Here is a 17561-nt window from a genome sequence, read left to right as displayed (position 1 = left end):
CACCACACACATCTGCTACCCATCACCTGCATTCCTCTCTTTTCATATGTGTCCCTTGTTTGGCCATTTCTGTATCTTTGTTGACAATATTGCACCCAGTATAGAATTTTGTATTCTTCTGCCCTGTATATCTAAATCCTACCTCTTTGTCAAGGCCAACCTTTAAAGCAAGTTATCAGAGGAGATCATTTTTGGAGAAACTTCTGCAGATAGAAATAGCTCCCTCTTCTGAATCTTCATAGTTCTCTTTTGGGACATCACTTTAATGCACTTATAAATTTACCTTTTTTTTAGAGGTGTTTGTGTGAAAGAATATATGGAGCATGCTTAATAGCATTCCTGAGACTTACTAAGCTCTTAATTCATTGTAAATTTATATATTTTTTCTTCCGTACTGCTATGTCAGATTTTTCTGTTCCATGGCACATATCTCATTGCCTCTTAGAACCATAAGTAAGGCATAAAAATAATTAATTTTTTTGTTTGTTTGTACTTGGTAGTAGTGTACTGTGAAGGCATACCTGGACTTGGAGATATTGCATGTTTTGGTTCTAGACTACAGTGATAAAGTGAATTGATCCTAATTGAGTCACATAAATACTTTTTGGTTTCCTAGTGCTTATAAAATTTATGTTTACACTATACTGTTGCCTGTTAAATGTGCAATAGCATCATGTCTGAAAAATCAATGTACATACCTTACTTAAGAAATACTTTGTTGCTAAAAATGCTAACAATCATCTAAGCCTTCAGTGAGTTGTAAGCTTTTCGCTGGTGGAGGATCTTGTCTGGATACTGATGGCTGCTGACTAATCAGGGTGGTGGTTGCTGAAGGTTGGGATGGCTGTGACAATTTCTTAAAATAAGACAACAATGAAGCTTGCTGTATCGATTGACCCTTCCTTTCATGAATGATTTCTCTGTAGAATTCAATGCTGTTTGATTGCATTTTACACACAGAACTTCTTTCCAAATTGGAATCAATCCTCTCAAGTCCTGCAACTGCTTTATCAACTGAGTTTATGTAATATACTAAATATTCTGTTGTCATTTCAACAATCCATTAAGTTCACTGTCTTATATGGGCACAGTCCATGGTAATTACAATGGTAATACAAAGTAAGTTGCAGTGATAATGCCAAAGATTACTGATCACAGATCATCATAACAAATCTAATAATAATGGAAAAGTTTGAAATATTATGAGAATTAACGAAATGTGACACAGAGACAGGAAGTGAGCAAATGCTGTTGGAAAAATGATGCTGTTGGACTTGCTCGACACATGGTTGCCACAAAACTTCAATTTTTGAAAAAATGTAATATCTGGGAAGCACAATGAAGCAAAAGTAGGTATACCTGTAATAATATTTTAAATTAGTATATTTATTAATATGTAAATATACTATAAAATACATTTTATACTAAGGTGCACATGGACAAATTGTATTAGTTGTTATTCAAAACAATAGGGTGAAAGCTGTAACATAACTTTGGATGTTATCATAGACTAAGTCAATAATTATTTTCTGCCTTTCTGGCTTACACTGATTTATTATTGCCTCGTTATAAACTTTAATGACATTCAGATTTAGTGGTTTTAAGTATTTTTAAAATTTAACTTGGATTTTTTTAGTAATTTTTTTAAGGTACCTTGTTTTATGATCTTACTTTTAGTATGTGTATCTGATGAATATGATGGTTCCCATCAAGGAATTTTATAAATTTAACTTAATATTAGGTATTGTTCAACATTTTTACCTTTATTTTCATTTTATTACACTTTTCCATATAATTTTGTGAGAGGACTGCTTTTTAATATTTTTGACTCTTACAGTCCAGTACTTTTTCATTATTATCTCCTGGATATTTGCCATCTTTTAAAGTACAAAATTCAGTGGGTAATAAAATATGGCAACCCCCTGTGTGTGTGTATGTGTGTGTGTGTGTGTGTCTGTGTGTAAAATCTATTTTGACCTTTTTCATTTCACATCAGCCAAGGCACTTCAAGGCACAGCTCAGAAGCATTCAGATTCAAAGTGGCAAAGTTTTCTTTCCTTATCTTTTGTTAGACCTTGTCCAAGACACAGGATGTTAACCTAGATAGTGCTTTCAAATTGCCACTTTTGGACCGTGTTTCTACTGATATTTTTGCCCATTTGACTTTTATATCAGGTTTCAGATTTTTTGTAACTTGGCACCTAAGGGAATTTTCTACTGCTTCTATTGTTTTTCTTATATATCACCCCAAAAGGAGAGAAGTGACAGATGTTGATTATTTTTTCCTGCCACACCAATCTTTACTCTCTGATTCAATTAGGTTTTTTCTAACACTAAAATTTTTATTGAAACATACTTTTGAGCAAAAATATATTTACCCTTTTGATATTCACACTCTGGTTCACAATTTATTCGTCTCAACCTTTAAGTCTTGTAAATTATAGCATTCTCATATCTTTCAGTGCTTTCTCATAATTTCATTTGTACTTTCTCAGATCTCCATACATCAATCATTCCAGTTTTTTTCTTCAACGTTTCTTTGAATATCTTTGCCTCTTATTCCCAGTTTCCTCTTATTCTTTTATTTTCTTTTGCTCACTTCAATACCTGGAATAGACAGCCAATTAAAATATGTCAAGCTGTCAAAGTTTCCCTCAGCAGGTGAAATCTGCCAAGTTTCCTTCTATCTGCAAAATGACTAATAATTTTTCTTTGCATATATGGCATTCCCATTATGTTTAAATACAGACTTCTCTGGATGAAGACCAGATTACTGGAACCCTTCCTTCGGTAAAGGGCCGAGATGCTATATTTATGTGGAACAGTAACACAATCATGTCATGGTTGATTTTTTCTCAAAGGACCATACCAGGGTTTTACTTCCAATAAACTTGTGTTTTTTAATGAAAGTCTAGATTTGGGAAGCAAATAATTAAATTCACATTCTAATAAATAAAATAAGGTATTGATTATAAAATAATCCCTTATAAAAATACTTTAAAAAATATGCCATGCCAAAGTTGTAGAACTTGAAAATAAATGTATGATGATCATGCAAATCTCTGTTCATGATAAGCAGAATTCTTTGAAGTCATGAGAAAGTCATAATACATATATTCAATTATTCATTTACTGATTTAATAGAAAGTTCCTAGCATCATGTAGCCATTTTTTTTACGTGGATGATGAAAACAAATAAATAAATAGTTGCATATAAGTGGGACATATATTGAACTAAATGGTGATAACAAATATGGAGAAATATAAAGAAAAGGAGGAAGAAATGTGATGTTTCAACAGAATGGCTCTCTTTAACTTGAAATAGATTGTTCATTGAGAAAGTGAAATTTCAGTAAAGACCCAGAGGAAGTGAGGGAGAATCCATGAGGATATCTTTGGAAATAATGTTCCAGGCAGAGGAACAAGTGAATAAAAAAGTCCTAAATTGGAATTAGGTGTTCAGCCAACAGCAAGGAGGCCAGTGTGTGGTCAGCAGAATGAGCGAGAATGAGTAAATAGGACATGAGATCAGAGAGAGAATGCTGGCCAGATAAGTGAAGTCCTTTTACACATTGTAAGTACTTTGGGCTAAACTCTAAATGAGACTCAAAATCATTGCAGGCTTTCAGTAGGGAAAAGGCATGATTTAACTTTGTTTCAAAATTTTTACTGTGTAAGGCAATTCACTACACAAAAATATCTAAGAGTCCTACCCACCAAAAAAGAAAGAAAGAAAGAAAAAGATAAAAATACATAAGATGTAATTGCTATAATGTAGTGCAAACACCTATGTAAACACCATAGAATTTTTTCAGATGGCCAAAGGTACTAATTGCCTTTTGAAATCAAAATCTCCTTCCTGCACCTTGGGTAACCATTATCCTGACTTTTATGGTAATCACTCCTTGCTTTATAGTTATACCAAATAGGTGTGTGTCTCTAAGTATTATAATTTAACTTGTTTCAGAATTTGTGTAAGGGGGAATTAAACACTCAACTTTTGTCTTATGCCAGTTTCTTTAACTCCATACATTTTATTTTTAAGAATTCCCCGCTTTATCTAGAAGTGTATAGATGTTCATTTTCATTGCTTTATAAAATACATTTTGTTTATTTTTTCTACTTTTAATGGATATTTTTAAGGCTTCCAGTTTGGGAATATTATAAACAACGCTGCTGTGAACAATCTTGTGTATGTATCCTGGATGACATAGCATGCATTTCTACTAGTTAATACCCAGGAGTGGAATTGAGGGCCCACAGGATGTGTACAGTTGCACATTACTGGATATTGACAAACTTTCATAAAGTGATTTTCAGTCACATTCTCACCTGCATTAAAAAAACAGACAAAATTGCTCCACTTCATCAACCACATTTGGTTTTATCAGTATTTTTTTTCAGTTTGCAGTAAACATTATTGAATTTCTGTTGGTTAATCCATGCTTATTTGTTTATTTATTTATTTTAAAGATTATTTATTTGGAGCAGTTTTAGATTCACAGCAAAATTGAGGGGAAGCTACAGAGATGTGTCATATATCTTCATATACTCCACACATACATAGTCTCCCGCGTTAGCAGCAGCTCCCACCAGAGTGGTACATTTGTTACAGTTGAGGAACCTGCATGACACATCATAATCATCCAAAGTTCAGTTTACATGACAGCTCATTCTTACTGCTATACATTCTATGGGTTTGGACAAATGTATAACTATATATATATATTTTTTTTTTTTCCATCATTATAACATCATACAGAATATTTCCACTGCCCTAAAAATCCTCTGAGCTCTGACTGTTTATCCCTTCTACCCCCAACCTCTAGCAATCTCTGATTATTTTACTGTCTCCATAGTTTTGCCTTTTCCAGAATGTCATGTAGTTAAAATCATACAGTGTGTAACCATTTTCACTTAATAATATGCATTTATGTTTCCTGCATGTCTTTTCATGGCTTGATAGCTCATTTCTTTTTAATATTCCGTTGTATGAATCTATCAGGCTTTACTTATACACATACCTACTGAAGGAAATCTTGTTTTCTTCCAAGTTTTGGCATTTATGCTATAAACATCCATGTACAGATTTTTGTGTAAACATACATTTTCAGCTTTTTTGGGTAAATACCAAAGAGTGTGACTGCTTGATCAGTTGGTAAGACTATATTTCGTTTTCTAAGAAACTGTCATGCTATCTTCCAAACTGGCTCTACCATTTTGCATTTCTACCAGCAATAAATATGAGACTTCTTGTTCCACACGCTCCCCAGCATTTGGTGTTGTCAGTGTTTTGGATTTTGGCCACTCTAAGAGATGTGTAATTGTATCTCATTGTTCTTTTAATATGCATTTCCCTGACGACATAGGATGTGGGGCACCTTTTCATATGGCTGTCATCTGATTATCTTTGTTGGGGTGTCTGTATAAAGTTTTGGCCCATTTTTTAATTGAGTGATTTGTTTTTTCATTGTTGAGTGTTAAGAGATCTTTGTATATTTTGGATAACAGTAGCTTGTCTTCTCATTCTCTTAACATTATCTTTCACAGAGTAGAAGTTTTTAATTTCAATGCAGTCCACCTTATGAATTATGTCTTTCATGGATTACATCATTTGTGTTGTGTCTAAAAAGTCATCATCATACCCAATGCCATCTAGGTTTACTCCTATGTTATTTTCTAGGAATTTTATAGTCTAGTGTATTACACATAGGTCTATGATCCTTTTTGAGTTAATTTTTGTGAATAATGTAAAGGTCTGTGTTTGGATTCGGTTTTTTTTTGCATGTAGATTAATTTTTATATGTTGAAACCAGCCTTGAATACCTGGGATAAATCCTAGTGATATGTAATTCTTTTTATACATGGCTATTAATTATTGTTGAGAAATTTTACACTTATGTTTGTGAGAGTTATTGGTCTATAGTTTTCTCTTTTTTATAATGTCTGTGCCTAGTTGTGGTATCAGGATAATATTGGCCTTACAGAATAAATTAGGAAATACTCCCTCTGCTTTTACTCTCTGAAAAAGATTGTAGAGAATTGCTATAATTTCTTCCTTAAATGTTTTGTAGAATTCATCAGTAAAACAACCTTGGCCTGATGCTTTCTGTTTTGGAGAATTACTAATTATTTGATTGATTTAATTAATATAGGCCTCTTCAGATTGTCTAGTTCATCTTGTGTGAGTTTTGACAAATTGTATCTTTCAAAGAATTTGTTAATTTCATCTAAGTTATCAAATCTGTGAGCATAAAATTGTTCATAGTATTCACTATTAGTCTTTCATTAATGTACGTCTTCTCTCCTTTTTATTTAGTTAGCCTGGCTAGAGACTTGATTTTATTGATCTTTCCAAAGAACCAGTTGTTTCATTGATTTTTCTCTACTGAATTCTTGTTTTCAATTTTGTTGATTTCTGCTCTTATTATTTCGTTTCTTCTGCTTAACTTTGGATTTTCTTTGTTGTTCTTTTTCTAGTTTCCTAAGATGGGAACTAAATAATTGATATTAGATCTTTCTTCTTTTCTAATCTATTTATTCAATGCTACAAACTTTCCTCTCCTATTTTCATTTAATTCAACATATTTTTAAAGCTCTTTAAAATTTTTTTTTTGACCCTGTATCATTTAGAGGAGTGTTGTTTAATCTCCCAATATTTTGAGATTTTCCCATTACCTCTGCTTACCTTGCTTCGAATTCTGCTAGGTCTGAAATTAATATAGCTACATCCATAAATTAATAACTAATTCATGTTTGCTTTCAAATAACACTGTACCACTTCACAGGCAGTGTCACTTATAATAACAAAATAATATTATTAGTTTAAACAAAGTGTCATCTGTTAGATCAGTTAAGAATAAGAAAAATAAAAGTTTGTATTTTCCCTTTGCTTATTTCTTCTTCGATATTCTTCCTTCCTTTATGTAAATCGAAGTAAATCCAAGTTTCTGACCTATATTATTTTCCTTTACTCTGATAACAAACTCCCTCAAATTTTGTTTGTCTAAGAAAATCTTTTTCTCCTTTACTTTTGAAGGGTAATTTCTCAGGTACAGAATTCTAGTTTGTTTTCTTTGTTTTGTTTCTTTTTTCCTTTCTTCTCTTTTTGGTGTTCTCATTACAGGTATGCTATAATTTTTGTAGCTGTCTCAAAGTCCTTGAATATTCTATTTTCTTTAGTCTTTATTCTCTCTACTTTTTGGTTTTTAAGGTTTCTGTTAGTATCTCTTAAAGCACAAAGATTTGTTCCTCAGCTGGGTCCTATCTACTAGTAAGCCCATCAAGAGCCTACTTCAGTTTTTTTAATCTCTATCATTTCTTTTTGATTCTTTCTTTCTCAGAATTTCCATCTCTCTGCTTACATTGCTCATCTGTTCTTGCATGTTGTCTACTTTATCCATTAGAGTCCTTAGCATATGGATAGTTGTTTTAAATGCTGGCCTGATAATTTCCACATCCCTGCCACAGCTGGTTCTGATGTTTGCTCTGTAATTTCTACTTGTGTTTTTTGCCTTTTGTTATGCCTTGGGTTCTTTCCTGGACAGCTGTACATGATAAAGGAACTGTTGTTAATTAGGATTTGGTCATGTGGTGGTTTGGTGTAGGGGAAGAGAATCATCCTAAGTCCTATGATTAGGTTGCAGTCTTTCCAGGAGCCTCTTCCTCTGGACTGTGAACTTCACAGGAGTTTCCCAGATTCTTTTTTCTTCCCCCTTAGGTGGGGCAGGATGCCTAGAGTGGGCTGGGCTTGGATGTACCCCTTCTCCCTGTGGAAGGCTAGCGCCAGCTGGGGTCCGGTATTCCCCTTCCCCAGGTCAAGGAGGTTCTGATGATCCCCCCAGGCTGGGATCGGTTCATTAGTTTCACCTGAGGGCAGGCCTTTTTAAGAACAGAGTGTCCTGCTGTGTTTCAAAATGGTTCCTCTTTTCCTCTTCTTGGAAGCGTGAGGATATTTTTCTCCATTATTTACTGTGAGAACCTGGTTGAGCTCCTGGAGGTAAAACTCACAAAGTGTGTGACCTCCACTGCCCCAAGACCGGGACCTCCTGGAGATTCTAACTCTCAGAATTATCCACAAAAAGCCTGCAACAATCAGTCATTTACAGTTCAGGTTTTCGTACAGCGGCACCCGTCCTGACGGCCGTTTCCGAGCGCGCGTCTCTGCTCCGGTAAGTCGTAACTCCCGGTATTTACCTGTTTGTTTCTGCAGTCTTGGGGTGCAGTTTGCCTTGTGTCTTCCCTTTTCTTAGAGATTCGAGAAAAGTTTTACATTTTATTCTGTTCAGCTTTTGTCATTAGGATGGGGTAGTGCCTTTTAAGCAGAAGCCTTTTTTTTTTTTTTCTTTTAATGTAAACTTAGAAACCAGAAGTCCAGTCGTTTTCTTCTTTTCTTTTCCGTCCTCTTTAATTTCCTCCTCGACCCCCTTCTCTTACTCTGCTCATTTTGGAGAGGAGCTTTGGATTTAATTTGAATTTTCCTTCTTAGTAATGAAGTCAGTGACTATTCCTTCTGTATACTGGTCAATTGATTTTGTTTTTAGTAAAGTTCAAGTTTCTTACCAAATTATTATCAAAGAGGTCTGACTTTTCCTGGAGATGTACAGGAGTTCTGTATATATTATATAATACTATGTGTTGCAAATACATTCTCCCACTCTCAACCTTGCCTTTCCATACTTTTAATGGCGTCTTTTAAATACATCATGAAGATACTCTTCTCTATTACCTTCTAAGATCTTTGCTTCTTCGCTTTACATATTTGGAAATTCAAATATTATTTTTCCATATGGTTACACATTTATCCTAGATTGTATACTGAGAAGATTATTATGTCCTCATTGATTTTTCAAAGTTATCTCTTACATATATGAAATGTTGATATATATATGGGACTATTTCTGAACTCTCAATTTTATTTTCTTGTCTATCTAGTTTTCCTCCAGTATCACAGTGTTTATATTAATTTATTGTTGTGGTTGTTACAATTTACCATAAACTTAGTGGCTTAAAATAATGCAAATTTATTATTTTTACAGTTATGTGGCTCACAAATGGGATACTGGTCTCGCTGTACAACATTAACAACAAAGTGTTGGCAGGACTGCCTTTCTTTTTGGGGTATCTAGCTTGTTGGCAGAATTCAGTTTCTTGTGCTTGTAAGACTGAGAGCTGTTCTTGGCTTCTACATGTTACCTGCATTCCTTGGCTCCAACCTCAAAGCCAGTAATGTTCAGTTGGGTCCCTCTAAGGCTTTGAGTTTCTTCTGTCTATTCATTTATCCTCACGTTTCTCTTATTAACTCCTCGGCTTTTCTGTTACGGATTTGTAATTAGATTAAACCTACCCAGATGATCCAGGATAATCTTTCTGTTTTGAGATTCTAGCCCTTAATCATAACTGAAAGATTTTTTTCCCATAAAAAGCAATATTATCACAGTTCCTGGGAGTTAGAGCATGGAAATCTTTAGGGAGACGTTATTCTACCTATCACATTGTTTAAATTACTAGAAATCTCATAGAAGCAATTCTTCCATGTTTTCTTCTTAGAAGGATCTTTCTTGTTAAAATTTTTAAATAAGTATGTTTAGTCTCACACACAAAAAATTATGATGTTTTGATTATATTATATTGAGTTATATTGAATTGGGATTATGTTGAATCTATAGACCAACTTCAGAGAATTGCTATTTTACACTTTTGGGATCTAATCATAAATACCTTTTTTTTTCTCAATTTTTTTTTGTCAGATGTTTAAAGTTTTCCTTAATTTCTCTGAACAATTTTTCTAGTTGTCCTTGGAGATCAGTGTTTTTAAAAAAAAAATTTTAGGCTTATTCCTAAGGATTTCAGTTTTTAGGTTCTATTGTACACAGCATTTTAAAATAAATTCAAATTTTAACAGTCTGACTTCATACTGAACATCTGTAATCTGTCATTAAGAATTGCTGTCATTCCAGTTTGAAAATTTCTCTCTTCATTCTCCGTTCACATAGAGCTTTACCTACTTCTGTTTGGGTACTCTGCTGTCTCTAGCACTAGGTTAATATTCTTGCCTTGCATGAGTAATTAATTATATCTTTAGTTTCCTAAAATCAAGAAAGCAGTATCTTCAGGGTGACTTCAGAGACAGATTTATTTACTGAAAGGATATTCATGGGCTATAATTTAGTTATCTTAATTATAAGTGAGGGTGGCAAAAATGAAAAATATGACATCTTGCCACAATTACTACAGCAATATATTTAGTTATATAATCATTCTATTTAACATTTTGATTCATACTCTAGTCCTATACTTTTGTGTAAAATAACAAACATCTTTCTGAATTTTGACACTCTTCAGATGGTTCAAAGTTTCCATGGCAAACACAGTAAAATCTAAAGTTTTAACTTTGTCATTTAAGATGCTAAATATATATGGCTTAAACAATTCTCTCATTTTTTACCAGCTCTTTCTTGCCCCCAAATCGCCTGACACTGAAGTTCAGTCACAACAGGCACCTATGAAATCCTCTAGTAATCTGTGCAATTTTATGCTTATATGCCTTTTTCATGTTAGTTACTTTAGACTCCTTTTACCTCATTCAACAAAATCATAAAGATTCTTCAAGGCCTCATCAAGTACAAACTCCTTTTGAAAGTTTTCCCTCATCCCTATAATCAGAATTAAGCAGTCCTTCTTTTGTACTTCCTGTAATCCTAATTTTTGCTTTGGTTTATTAAAAATAGTAAACTTATCAAGTATCAGGATTGTTTCTTATTCAACTTTTTATTACCTGGGAACAGTGGGAGAGCCTTGGGTGTAGTAAGCATTCACTGCTCATTTCAGAATAAATCATGCTTTATTATGTGTAAAATCCATTCATTTATAAAATTGCTATGTTTAACTGAATTTAAGAGAATAAAATGTCTGAACAATTATTTCAGATTTCAGTGTTCATAGTTATGTATAAACTAGACATAGATCAACTTCTGTGTTATTCTCAATAAAATGAGCTCTGCCTTATATTCTCATTTCTTTGAACTTGAATTCTGTCAGATTTCAGAGAATAAAGAGATCCGGAATCTGCCAGTTCTGGGAACTCTGTGAAACATTTGTTTCTCTAAGAAGTATATCTGTGATTTAGCTGAAGCTAATCTTTCCTCCAGGCCAAAAAATAAATTAAGCCTGCTTAAAGGGGTCAGGGATAAGGAGAAGTACAGCTATCCTAAATGCAATATTTGATGAGGAGCCCTAAATATAAATGTCTCTAGCATCTCTAAGTGTTCCTTTTCCCCTACATTGAGTAAATGCAAGGCACATCCCGGTGTGGCATCTTTTCAAAGTAAAGGCAAAGCATATTTGAGATACAGCACTGTGCTAAAAAGCAATAAAATCAATTCCATGGAATCCAAGGAGAGTACAGGTCTTACATCTCACAGATAAATTGGAAAGACAGATGAATATGAATGTCTGCGTTTGAATATCTAAAACCTTTTATAACATTATATCTTTTGCTCTCAACCACACAGTTCTTGTCATGAAAATCCTTCTAATATTTTATTTAGCAAAAAAGTACTCTGAAAAACTATATAGATAAGAGCCATTGACACATTAAATAGTATCTCCAAATATAAAGATGTAGAGAGAATTTTCAAAAAGCAGTTCAATGAGTTAGGTAAAATACACGGAATTACCTAGTGATGTTGCACAAGTGGCTATTGTTAATTCTATTGGAGGATAGATAATGATTTCAAATTAGATTAGGACGCTTTTTTCTTTTCCTTTTGAGAAGTTATCATTCTAGTATTTGTTTATTCATAAACTTTGGAATTGTGTTTTTTTTAGAACCAGGGATTATCTAATTAATTAGTGTATTCATTCAAATGCCAATATTTTGGAATACATATCATGTATCAGACACTATGCTACATGTTAGGACACATCAGTGAACAAAACAAAACAGCAAAATAAATCTGATATTTGAAGTCTATAGTCTAGAAAGGAATTGTAGATGAAATGAATAAATATAATGAATAGGTATAGGTAGAAATTAATAAATGTAATGAATAGTTAAAATACATTGTATGTTAAGTAGAGATAACAGCTATGGGAAAAAAGAAAGAAAAAAGACCAAATTCAGAGGAATGATGGATACTAAGGGTGGAAATGGGTGAGTAAATTTCAGAATTCAAGATAGGCATTGATAAGGTCGTTTTTGAGCAAAGACTTAAAGGATGTGATTGAGTAGGTCATGTGGATTTATGGGGAAGAATTTCATAGGGAACAGGAATAGCATGGTGTCACACAACTTGCTGTTTATAAACTATTTGAAGGGAAGTGATATGTCTGTGGTAGTGCAAGACTCTAATGTGAAACTTTTGCATTTTCTGTCTGTTTTTGAGAGTGTTTTAAGTACCAGGAAATTTGCTTTGTACTACACCTTTGTGATTTCCAATCCAATAACAACTCTTCAAGGTAGTTATTATTGTTCCTATTTAACAAATGAGAAAATTAGTCTTAGAGAATCACTCATAACTAGTAAGAGTGGGGCTAGGATTCCAATAATACCACGTACGTATTTGAGTTTATTTAAAATGTTGCATGCTTTTCATTATGCAATCTTTTTGTTATACAAAATCCCATGAATATAGTTTGTTTTTCTGATAACTGGTGGTAAGTTTTTGCATGGAAAATTCAAATTCTGTTTTTAGTAGTTCAAAAACTCATTAATGAGAAACCTGCCAGTTGAATTTTATTCACGTCATCCTGGATCATTAGAGTTCAGAGCCCTTTCTCTTAATTTCCTCTTCAACTATGTGAATTAAAATATACCATAGCTTTCAAACAAATTCCTGTATTTGGGTCTCTATGTATTTTAATTTGGTAAGATAGGGAACATTATTAATGCTTTTGATCATATTAATCATTTTGGCAATAGACTTGAAACCAATCACTATGTCTCTTTTTCCAATTTGCCTATATTTATTTTTTTTAAATGGGATGATTCCAGTTTGTCCAATTAATCAATTATCTTTAAATCATATCGGACTATAGGTCCCGTCCATGTAGGTCTTATGTATTCCACTCCCCTCCTTTTAATTTATTCTTTATACACAATATAGTGTGTTTTACGTGGTTATGTTTTGATTCTATTTCAAGTTCTTTTTCTTTGTATTTTAACTGTACCAGAGAGAGAGCTTATCCCCACTACAGTAGATAGCTAATGTTATATTTTAAGTAAAATTTATTTTAACCAGTTAAACTCTCAGAAAGCAACCATATTTCTGTCTTAGAGAAAATTACTTTTACCCTCTAAAAAGCTAACTATAAGATGTTTTGTGTATTACTTGAGTAGGCCACAAAAATTTAATTGTATGGTATTCTTTACACATATAGTTGGTTACAAGATTCACCTAAAATAAATTGGATCTTTGGGGGTTCTGGGGGGTGGTGAAAAGGAAATTTAATCTGTCTTAGTTGGTGTCATTAAAGGATCCAATGACTCATACTTTTTCAATGTTTTACTGGGTATCTTAGTGACAGTTATAGACCATACTGTTCTCTAGGTTTCAAATATTGCAGATTTGAATTTTTTTTATGGTAAAGGAAAAACCATTCATAGTTTTCCATTTGTTATCCATTAGCCCCCACTAATTCTAATTCTATTAAAGGAGGTAGGAAAATATTGGTTCATATTTTCTAAGTGTCTAGGTATCTCTCTCTTTAGCAAATATACGCTCATAAGAAGGACCCTAAATCACTGATTTCTATTCATTGTATTCTATTTGGTGTTTTAAATAACAGCCGTAGATGAAAATATGCATGACTTGGAACTTAGTAGTTTGGCCTTCGAGGAGTGTGGTTGAATTATTTCCTCCTCTTTTGTGCTTTTTTTTTTTTGAAAAAAATCTAGAAACTGGGTGTTTGATTTTCAGATTTGCAGTTCCTTCTACTAAAGCCAATCTCTCAGGGATCCCTCTCTCCCCAGTTTAGCTTTTTATGGGGGGTTTGTTGTTCACTGTCCCTGTGCCCTTCAAACTCTGAGTGACCAGATGGTGATGAAATACCTTTCTTCATTCTCCCATGAGACTTGTATTTTGTTATATATTATGTATTTTGTTGAATGGTACCACCATCTACCATTTTCTCTATAAACGTGTTGGCAGTCATTCATTATTTTTAATATTTAATTGGTTTTGTGTTGTATAATTTCAATCCCATTTTTCTGTTATTTACTTCAACTCTGTTTTCTCTCTTTGTTCTGGATTTTTAAAATAGCCTCTGAACTCTCTCCTCTTATCCCTCCAATCTATTCTCTATACTACTGCTGATACAGACTTTGAAAATGAAAGTCTTATTTCATTACTATCCTGCTTAATTTCATTTGTACTCTTTAAGGGAAAAAAAATCAAATCCTTTGGATTGGTATTCAAGGCTTTCCATGTCCTGGCTGTGCATCAGTCCTCATCTCCTGCCATTATGAGACATGTCCTAAATAGTTGCATTTTCTCAATATATTGTTGTGTTGTAATTTCTTTAAATATAATTTTTTTTTCTCCCAATAGACCTTGAAGTTATTGAGAACTTGAATTGCATTCCATCTATCCTTGGGTCTAGGTGTCTCACTAGTGCCTGACACGTTCTTGTTTTGGCATGTTAAATTTTCTTATTCTTATAAATATTCTATTTTAGCTTGAGAAGTATTTTAAAGGTCACTGTAGCTTAGCAGATCATTGGATAAAGGAAAAGGAGCAGTGATAAGAGAATCAGAAGTGGATTATCATTTCAGCACTGCTACCTACACACCTCCTGACTGTCTAAACCCCCAGATTCATTGTCTATAAACTAGAAAGAATGATTCTACCCTGCCTACTTCCAAATTATAAGGGTCATGAGTGATGATATTTATTTATATTTATAAAGAAACTTTGTGCATAATAAAGTTCAATGAAAATAATATAATTATGGCTATTAAAATGAGGTGAAAATACTGACATCTGTTTCACCTCAGTAAACAGTAATACGAATAGCAGTGTTTAAATAAGAGTGTTACTCAAATATATTTCTCTGTGAAAAGAAAGTTTCTGCCTTGTGACGCTTTTGAAAATTTTTGTCTGTGTTCTAATGGAGAAGGTATGTGTATGTTTGTGTGTGTGAGGTTATTACTTACTATGATAAGGAACAGTTATGAATTTCTCCTGTACGTGATTTAAGGATTTGATAAAACTATATTCATTATGATTTGCATACATAGAAGGAATTCCAATCATTTTAATAATCTCCTTATTATATTTTTATAGAAACACAATATTAAATAGTTAAAGTTAGAGCGAAAATGTTAGAATCACAATACTGATTCAATTTCAATGACAATGAAAGTAGAAGAAAAGAAACTGAAATAATTTTCTTTACATTAGGTACTTTTCTCTGCATTATGTGTCTAAATATCAAAGATTTAAAAAGTTCTTCTCAGATACTCATTTTTTTAACAAAAATGTCTTAAAGAGAGACAGATAGGGAGAGTGGTTGAGACATTGATGGATGTTTTAATCCAGGAAGCTGGTTTCCGACTCTTGAATATATCTTGCCAATTATCAACTGTAGCTTTGCTTTCACCCTCAAATCATTGCTTTAGTGTGAAAAGAGGACCAACAAGTGATGCTAGTGTTGCTTGCAGACACTGACATGACCCAAGAAGTGCTGTCTGAGGGAAAGTGACAGTGGTCCCACCTGTAGCGGGAATGATTAATTGCTGCCAGATATGATTGAAAGTATTTATCAGAATGTTAAACCTTTGAGATCAGTTTTGGGGGCACGTGAAGAAGATACTGTGTTGTAATAAACACTTTCTGTCTTGTCCCACACTACTTTTTATAATTTGCCACGTTTTACTGTTCACTCCCATAAATTCATTTTGTATTTGTTAACAGAAAGTAAGAATAGGTCTTTAATACTTTGCAAAGGTCAGGCTCATTTAATCTTTCCTTACTAGTTTTCAAAACAATGTCCTTAATAGTCATAGAAACCCTATAGATTTGATAATAATTGATTATAATTTAATTTGATGGCATTATTTTCATTTTAGTCACAATTTCCCGGGGAAATTATATTTTTAGAGTGGTATAGAGCTAGTCAGTTCTATCTTCCTTTCTCATCTTTTTTTTCATTCTTGAGCCTCAGTTAATAATTAAACAGCAAACAAAACAAAGATATATATATATGTATATCTGTCTGTCTATCTATCTATCTTGATAGGTATATAGATAGATATATAAAGAATTCCATTGTAGAAAATGATTGAAGTCAACTCTGTGTCTGAAAGTGTTACTGTTCGCTCAGTTGCGTGTTGCTTTTGAAAAAGAAATGTGTTGATGTATCTATTCTCTTCACCTCTTATTCTGGCTCACCTTTCAGCAGTAGCAATTATGCTAACCTGCTGATGAGCACTCATTATTACCTGGGTCTGCACTAGAGGCTTTATAGGCAATTTCATTTTTAATTCTCTTAACCGTGCTACAGATGATAGCACTGAGGCCCATGTTGGCTGACTAATTTACCCACATTCACCCAGCTCATCTGACTGATGCAGCGGGGAATCTCATTAAGATATGTGTGACTCTAAAGCCAGTGCTCTTTGGATTACTAAACAGAGCCTCAAAGTTTTATCTTCTGAAATTCATTTTCTGTGTCGGTAATCTAGTTTGAACTTGGTGAGATTTTCCAGTGGTTTCCTTTTTCATTTTCATCCAAAGAGACTTGCTGTGGAGAATGTTAGGGCAGATTAGATAACCAGACAAGAGAAAGCAGTCTGGGATCTCAGACTTAGGTTCCAATCATCATCCAACTAGCACAGCACCATCATCCTGAGTCCTGATTTTCATAAACTGGATATTGCATGGGGACTTCATGGGTTAATATGTAAAATATTAACACAACATTTAACACGATTCTTCACACATTGGATACTTGATGTTTATTATTATGTGGCATTTGATTTAGCATTCGGATTTTTTATTTAAAAATACAGTTTTGTGTGTACCTTTGACATTTTTTCCTCCTTGATAACACTTGTATATGCAGAGATTTCTGTAAACGGTTGTGACATAAGAGAACCTCTGGGAAAAAAGTAGAAATTTACTTCTAATATTGAGACAGATGACAGGACTGTGGTGATCAGAGGTCCCTCGATACAAAAGCATGGCTGAATAACTTCCGTCGTTGGTGAATGCAGTTATTTCTATTGAGAAAGCCATTACTTTACAGATTATAACATGCAAACCCTTTAAATGTCTAATCTGTGTATTTTAGTGTAGCTAAGAGACACATGTGTTTTACTGATTTCAGCATGTCAGTTAATTTGATATTGCGTGTGCATGGTTTTTTGAGGCATTGGAAAGATGTTTTTGACTAATGATAGTATCTTACTTTTACTTCTGAAGATTTTTAAGAGAACAGTGTAGTCTTTGAATGATCACTAGTCGGGTACAGCCAGTCATGTGTTGGTAATTATTTAACAACTAATTATTTAGGATAAAAAGAATACACACACAACTCTCCCAATACAGGAAAAAAAACAG

General features: G+C 33.3%; 1 long non-coding RNA gene across 1 annotated transcript; it reads right to left on the bottom strand.

The window, feature by feature from the left end:
• Positions 1 to 782: 782 nt before the first annotated feature.
• LOC116657316 lies at positions 783 to 16823 on the bottom strand. Its single transcript, XR_004312444.1, has 3 exons — positions 16534 to 16823; positions 10631 to 10632; positions 783 to 795 (listed from the first exon to the last, which is right to left on the bottom strand). It is a non-coding gene; the product is annotated as an uncharacterized LOC116657316 (long non-coding RNA).
• Positions 16824 to 17561: the final 738 nt, after the last annotated feature.

Source organism: Camelus ferus, chromosome 2 (assembly GCF_009834535.1).
Source record: "Camelus ferus isolate YT-003-E chromosome 2, BCGSAC_Cfer_1.0, whole genome shotgun sequence".
NCBI classification, from domain to species: Eukaryota; Metazoa; Chordata; class Mammalia; order Artiodactyla; family Camelidae; genus Camelus; species Camelus ferus.
The sequence above is the reverse complement of the archived record's forward strand: the minus strand, read 5'-3'. Positions and strand labels throughout refer to the sequence as shown.